Here is an 8,040-nt window from a genome sequence, read left to right as displayed (position 1 = left end):
TAATAATGAATTCTAATTCAATGCATTCTTGTTTGTTTGTTTGTTTTACTTAAAGCTTAATTAAAAATTAAGAAAACTTGGGAGCCACTGGTCTAAAACTATTGACATGATCTTGCAAGATTTCTTTTTCATAACTACAGTATGTGGTTCATAAAAATACTGATCAAGTTTTTTTTAAACTTTTAAATACTTCAGAGAGATTGTTGTGGTATGGAGGGTAATAAGACTTTTACAATCAATAGAAAATGTGCGGGACAGATGACAGTGGGACAGAGAAAGAAATCGTGAGGATGGCTTCATTGATGAAACTTCTGTTTGGTGTAAGGATGAGTTTCAGGGCAGCAGTGATAGACAGAATGAGCAAGATTCTGAAAGACAGATTTGCGTCTGGTGATGAGGAAATAAATCATACTGGGTCATGTACTGCTACTGATGAGATAATGTTCATGCTCTCTGACTGGGCCTCTGAGTTTAGCATTTCTTCTAACATTACTTGAAACTAAAACAACAATGTAGACACCTTTTTAGAATCAATTTTTATATTTTGGAGTACTAAACTCATTGCATAGACTGTTCAATAATGTGTGGTGTGTTGTCCCAGATAGACATTTCTTTAAGTTACAGTTGAATTTTATGGTCTACCACTTTACCACAAGAGCAAAAAGTATTACCTTTTGGCCCATTCCTAGTATGTTGATGTGATACAGCGAGAAACCAGTGTCAATTGGTCTTTTTGGTGGCTACTCTGAACAAAAGTCTTTATCAAAGTATTTGCCAGATCTGGTGAATTAACTGATATACACTGTGACTGTTGAAATCTCAAATTTATGATAATTTTCTGCTTCTGTCAGTGGGCGTGTACTTTTTAGTTAATTCAGAATTTGAGTTTGAGGATGACGATTCTGGCCAATTATATTTTGTTATTATTTTTCGAACATTTTGCCCAGGTTAATGGATAGACATTTGAAGTTTATAATTTTCATGGTTTGATGCATCTTTGTGAAGATGCTAAAATCCATGTTAATTTGGATTTTTTTTAATCTTTTTCATAGGAGATCATCTTAGGTCAGCTTCAAAAAGCGGTTTGAGGCCCACATAATCCTTTAACACAAGTGATAAGCAGGTTGTCTGAAATTGAGCACCATTAGGCCATGACTTCCCGACTTCACGACTTGTTATCAACAATTGAATTTCCACTATTAACAATGTTAATTCTTGATATCAGGAATTGTATTTTCACTAGTTAAATGTCACCATAGGCTGCCATTCAAATTTAATTGTTGATATCATTAATTGCTTTCTTACTAGTTGAAATTCCGATTTCACATATCAGAAATACAATTCTTACTAGTAAAGACCTATATTTGTGATATCAGTAATCACATGGTTACTAGTACAGACGTCTATCTTGATATCAACAATTTAATTATTGATATCAACAATTTAATTATTGATATCAACAATTTAATTATTGATATCAACAATTTAATTGTCACGAGTGACAATGTTCATTTCTGATATCATGAATGTGATTTTTATGAATGAGATTTTCGACACTCCTCCTTTTTCAGCATTGGCCAAATATGGCAGAATAACATCCATGTGCAGAAATGAATGAATGAGTAGTGTCCTAATAGGAATTATTTTTATATAACATGTTGTTCGGTTCTTAATGCATCGGTGGACAAGGGGGATGGTGAATAAATTTACACTGTTAAACAAACTGTATACTCAATACATTACAATGTAGCACAAGAGCAAAGAGTCACTTCTTCAGTGTCATCATATGAAATGGTAAAACAAAATATGGACAAAGATGTTAGGAGTGTACTCAAAGCCAACCCATTCAATAGCCGATACAAACAATCATTTATTCCCCTATGAATACAGAAGGATGTCTTTTTCAATAATTATTATTATAATATTTATTTTTTATTCCACAATCTGTTCAGGAAACCCAGTGACACTTTAAGTGGCAGTAATGCACAGACCCAATTAAACACTCTACAATTTACAATGACGGTGAGAAAAAAAAGAACATGTTTTATTAAAAGAATCGTCCTGAATAATTCATACATGACAAACAACTGAAAACGATAATAAATACAAAAACAACTGTATAAATAAAAGCGGAAAAAGATTAGAAACAGGCACATCAGCACCACACTCTATTTAGCATAACACCGCTTGGCTATTGGGTGAACTAGAATGTCGTAACGTATTCCTAGTACACAGATTCCACATATTCCACATAGCCATATTTCTCTAAATTGCTTTCGTTATATACTAATGTATGCAATGCACACTGATGCTATTTAATTAGAAATTAAATGGCATCCAAACTGTATCTTTCTGGAGCTCCTACAACTAGCCCTAACCTTAAACAATATCCACGTTATTTTTCACTCTTCGATAATTTAGTTGAGTTTTATTGAAAATACATGCATTTCCGATGTGATACGATTAAGAATAAAGAAAGAGCTCGGCATAAGGCAGAATCGAACCCAGGTCCGTCGGGTCCATAAATAACCGCTTAGCGCTCTACCATCTGCACCAAAGACATCGATATTTGGTTGAAGTCTTTTAGCAGTGTTTAGAAACACTACCACACGTTAGTAGGTGGAGTTAAATAGTCTCTGTCAATAGTCAAAATAAAAACAAAATAATTATTAAAAATAGCCTACAGGAACGTTTTATTTTCACGAGAGGGCAATCAAATGTGCCCATTCTCTTTTGGACTCTGCATCTTGTCGTTTATCCACCATAAACATTCATAAAATTTGCACAAGTCATTAAATTATGCACATATCCAAAAAGGAGTTCATTGCTATGCACATATCCAATAAGGAATTCATGATAACTAAAATAAATTTTTTTACTAGTGAAAATGTAATTTTAACATGTAACAATTAAGTTAAAGATATCAAGAATTATGTGTATTACTAGTTGTAATTTCATTTTTGATATGATAAACGCATTTCTGCATTTCTGATGACGTAATTTTTATTAACAAGAATACGTGTCGTTACTAGTGGAAATGTAATTGTTGATATCAAGAATTAAATTGTTGATATCAAGTATCGACATCGGTACTAGTAACCATGTGATTAATGATATCAAAAATATAGGTCTTTACTAGTAAGAATTGTATTTCTGATATGTGAAATCGGAATTTCAACTAGTAAGAAAGCAATTCTTGATATCAACAATTAAATTTGAATGGCAGCCTATGGTGACATTTAACTAGTGAAAATACAATTCCTGATATCAAGAATTAACATTGCTACTAATGTAAACTGAATTGTTGATATCAAAAATAGCAATTGTTACTAGTAAAAATCTAATTCCTGATATCAACAATTAACACTGTTACTACTGGAAATTGAATTATTGATATCAAGAATTAACATTGTTACTAGTGGAAATTGAATTGTTAATATCAAAAATAGCAGTTGTTACTAGTAGAAATCTAATTCCTGATATCAAGAATCAACATTGTTACTAGTGACAATAAAATTGTTGATATCAAGAATTGACGTCTGTACTAGTAACCACGTGATTGCTGATATCAAGAATAAAGGAGATCATGAATATTAATGAGATTTTCTGACACCCCTCGTTCTAGCGTCAGCATTGGCCAAATATGGCAGAAGAACGTCCATGTGCAGAAACGGCTCCTCCTTTATTTATTTGTTTTGTCTTTAAACTTGAAAATTAGATTATGGCTGGATTATTTTTTTAAATCGCTGCTGTTTCTTTATTTTTTTTTATTTTTTTGTCACTTAGTCCTATGGATAATTACAAGGAAAAATGAACAAGGCATTCATTTAGTTTTAAAAATAACTTAATGTCATTTGTTCAGGGTTTTATTTTTGGTTTTATTACACTTTATTCTAATAGCCTACATCAAATAAAAAATACAACCAAATGGAAAAATATAACAGGTGATAATGCACATACAAACATTTTAATGGACTTGATTATTATTATTATTATTTTTTGGAATATCATTGGCTACATAAATGAGTCGTGTCCTAATAGGAATTATTTTTATATAACATGTTGTCCGGTTCTTGAAGCATTGGTGGACAAGAGGAATGGTAAATATATTATACACATTTATTGCATTTATTTTAAATAAATAAATCCTTATAATATGGCTCCCTCTAGTGGATAAACTTAATATCACAGCCTTCATCTTCCACTTCAAATGAGTAACCTCAGAGTGCAGTCTGGACGATGGGGCAGGGCGACACTTCGAGGCAGGGCGACACGTATTTGTTTTCCCTGCCTTTGACATTTTCCTCCGAGCCAGCAGGGGGCAGTTTGCGTTGAAACAAACAGAACGGTGGCAACTGCAGCAGCAGAGTAATAACGCTATTCCACGTTGATTGCATGAGGTGAGTAAAAGTGGTTGTGTAAATATCTTATAATATTAAATGCGATGTTCGATCATTTATTTATCCATGGTACATTCAATTTGAATAATTATTGTTAATAATTGTTATAAATTGCTCATTTTATTGTTCTTTGTTGATTGTAACCGTACACTCTGTACATGGCTTTAGTTCTTAGGTTTGATTTTACAGAGGTATGCCATTACATTTGTCAAGTTATTTGAATAGACATGCATAATTATTGTGTGTATATTAATATTATAATTATTATTATTCAGGATGACATGATCAGGAGGTGGTGGTGTTCTGTTCTCCTGGACAGCTTCACTCCGCAAATGTATGTAGCTGTTTGAATGTTGCTACATGAAACATTACTCTGTACTATATCTAGCAATATACCTACCTCTTGACATTTGTTCTTTTAGAGCTCAACCACTGAGGGGAGGAACTTCACCATTCACCATGTCTTCAGGCTGAGTCCAGCAAAGCAGGTTATTTGTGCACATACATTCATTTAGAGCTAATAATTACATGTGTGTACATGCAGAGGTATTTTAGTTATTACAGCTACATAGTTGTTCAGATATGAAATTGGGATTATGTACAAGTACTATATTGGTCAGCACCGTGGATTATTTCATATATAGCTATCAGTTAACATCAGCATCAAAGACATTTAAAAACATTTCATCTTAATTCATTTTCAGACAGCAGCGAGTGTTTTAAATAACTTCTGTTTGTGATCTAATGTGGATTTTGTTCACCATATAAGAGAGAAATATTTATATTCAATGTAAAAGATCTTCATGTGGATCATGCATACAAATATATACAAATATCTCACTGGATTATTACAATTAATGGCAAAATGAATGTGTGGAAATGTAAATGAATATATCCTACTGACACACTACAACAAAAAATATAAATAATTGGCTTAAAACTATTTTTTTATTTTTATTTATTTTTTATTATTTTGTTTACACAGGATTTTGTTCCAAGGACTGAAACACATTTGTGTGTTAAGTTCATTGAAGGGAAATAGAGAATGAACTGAGATCAACTGGTTTTGATGTATTAATTGATGTCATTTAAAGTTAAACTTTGCACTGTATAATGTTTTAATAAAAAAGCTATGGCAAACACGTGCATGACAACAGGTTTCAGTCCTTTACATCAGTCTATCGTTCTTTAAGGTTTCTCATATTTGATGATAACATCATTTGCTATGCATTGCTCATAATGAATTCTTAATTTAGTTGTGACAATTTGGTGTAATATTTCAATTACCAATGATTTTATAAAGTGTTTAAAGGGGTGATTAAATGTATTATGTTTTTATATAGAAGCGGGTAACTAAATAAATTCAGGATTATTAAGGTTTTCAGTAGAGCAGTTCAGAAAATAAATAACAGAAAGTGACAAGTGTTTTTGGGCAAGTTCTATAGAACCTGTATAGTTCCTTCCTTGCAAAAAGTATCCATGGATTTATTGTAGTAAAAATATTTGTTGCCATATTAATTACCATGTGCTGTAATTATAAAAACACCATAGTTTAACTATAGTTTCTGTAGCAGAACCATGGTAAATTTTCTTAGGGGCTAAGGTAATGTTCAGTACATTATTGGTGACGTTCAGAGACTGGTGACAATTTGTTACACACACACACACACACACACAGATATATATATATATATATATATATATATATATATATATATATATATATATCGTCACTCATCTTTACACCAATAAGCTCATCTTAATCATAAACCAATAACCGCTGAGGTGGGCAACGTGTCGCCCCGCCCCATCGTCCAGACTGCACTCTGGGCTACTTGCTTCAAATTGGCATAAACATTCATAAAGGGTTGTACTTATCATTAAATTATGCACATATCCAAAAAGGGGTTCATTGATATGCACATATCCAAAAAATAATTAATGATATCTTAAATTACAATTTTTACTAGTGAAAATGCAATTTTAACATGTAAGAATTAAGTTAATGATATCAAGGATTAAGTGTATTACTAGTTGTAATTTCATTGTTGGTATGATAAACTAATTTCTGCGAGTGATGACGTCATTGTTGATATCAGGAATACACCTCGTTACTAGTGGAAATGTAATTGTTGATATCAAGAATTAAATTGTTGATATCAACAATTCATATGTTTAAATGTGGCCAAAACTATAACAGATATCAAAATGCATTTGTTACTAGTTACAATTCTAAATGCACATGTCAGCTTTGTATTTCTTACTAGTAAAAATATAATTTTTGATATCAACAATTACATTTTTACTAGTAAAAATGTGAATTCTTGATATCAACAACTTAGTTGTTACTAGTTGAAATGTTAGTTTTTGATGACAACGTTACGGTTAACGTTGATGACTTGTTAATAGTGACAGTGTTCATTTCTGATATCTGATCATGTATTTCTTACTACTAACAATCACATTCATGATATCAGAAATGAGCATTGTCACTAGTGAAAATTAAATTGTTGATATCAAGAACTAAATTGTTGATATCAAGAATAGACGTCTGTACTAGTAACCGTGTGATTACTAATTTCAAAAATATAGGTCTTTACTAGTAAGAATTGTATTTCTGATATGTGAAGTCAGAATTTCAACTAGTAAGAAAGCAATTCTTGATATCAACAATTAAATTTGAATGGCAGCCTATGGTGACATTTAACTAGTGAAAATACAATTACAGATATCAAGAATTAACATTGTTACTAGTGGAAATTGAATTATTGATATCAAGAATAGCAATTGTTACTAGTGGAAAAGTAATTGTTGATATCAAGAATTAACATTGTTACTAGTGGAAATTGATTTGTTGATATCAAGCATACATATCCTGTGAATAAATAAAAGTTAATTTGGCTTGCAACAGGGGCGAACTGGCCATCTGTGTGATCTGGAGAATCACAGAACGGCCGGTACTCCAGGGCGGCACCTGCCAAGCATGCAGTCATCACCGTTTTTTTCTGTTTTTTTCCCCCACTAATCTGTTTTTACACTCCAGTACTGTAGGTGGCCGTGGCCGCCAAGTAAGGAGAAGAAGAAGTGGAAGAGTAGGAAAAAACCAACAGCAAAGACGTTAACGTCATATAGAAGAAGCATAGAAACAAACAAACAATATGCATAACGCGGCCGCGGGTAAAAAACGGAAAGAAAAGGGTGGGGATGAGAAGGCTTGAGAAAAAAAATTTGGAATTTAGATACTGAAGCCGCTAAATGTCCCAAACTAACTGAAATATATAACAGTATTTTCCAGTAGCAGCACCTCTCAGATAAATAACAGTGAAGAAGTGAGCCAGACACCTATGCAGCATCATGCCACCAGAGATGAAGATGAGGGCCAGAAAGATGAGCTGGTTCCACAGGCAGATCCAGATCCAAGTATGGATCATGAGAGGAGAAAGAGAGTTACTTGCTAGAGATGATGTTAGGAAGTGATATTCAGGTTGCTACATTTTTAATGATTACAGTAGTTAAAAAAGCTAAACTTTTAGCTGTAAAATGTTCCATGCTATCTTAGAATAAAACCTGTTTTTTTTTTTTATCCATTCCATCGTTTGTTTATTCAGGTTGAGCTGAGACCAAGAGCAGAGAAAGACAC

Source organism: Carassius auratus, unplaced genomic scaffold (genome assembly GCF_003368295.1).
Source record: "Carassius auratus strain Wakin unplaced genomic scaffold, ASM336829v1 scaf_tig00217447, whole genome shotgun sequence".
NCBI lineage: Eukaryota > Metazoa > Chordata > Actinopteri > Cypriniformes > Cyprinidae > Carassius > Carassius auratus.
The sequence above is the reverse complement of the archived record's forward strand: the minus strand, read 5'-3'. Positions refer to the sequence as shown.